Genomic DNA, 568 nt, shown 5'->3' on the forward strand with positions numbered 1-568 from the left:
AAGGCACGTGGCCCTGGCAGTAGCAGCAGCTGGATGCAACTACGAAGATGACGAACCTCCTCTAGCAAAAGGATATACAGTAGAGGAAAGGAGGAGGTTGCAGCGAAGGCAAGACACGCACACTGTGTCCTTCCCCACAGGGAGAATCCACCCTCAAGGGAACAGCACAAGGAAGCCACCCCACCCGCTCCGCCTCTGCCAGCTTGCCCCAGTGTCTTGCAGCCGTCCGTCCCCATGCACCTGCTCACCTGTCTATCCGTTGTGTGGTTGGGGGAGGGACTAGGGGTGCCGGGGTGGGTGGGCGGAAGGAGAAGGAGGGCAGGGCGACCGAGGGGGTGCTGTGAGAGCTCCGCCTCCTGAGGCTCTGCGCAGGCGCAGTGGCCTCTACCGCAGGCAGGGGGCGGCAACATGGCGGAGTGAGCGACGGCGTCGGGGCTTCACAACAACAGTGGCGCGGGTAGCAGCGGCGGCGGCAACGTCCATAGCGTCGGCCACAGCCTGAGCTCCAGCACTGGCCAGCGACTTGGCCAGCAGCTCGCGCCCCAGGGCTTTTCCGAGCAGCAGCAGC

This window comes from Fukomys damarensis, unplaced genomic scaffold, assembly GCF_012274545.1.
Source record: "Fukomys damarensis isolate Sample0158 unplaced genomic scaffold, DMR_v1.0_HiC HiC_scaffold_38, whole genome shotgun sequence".
NCBI classification, from domain to species: domain Eukaryota; kingdom Metazoa; phylum Chordata; class Mammalia; order Rodentia; family Bathyergidae; genus Fukomys; species Fukomys damarensis.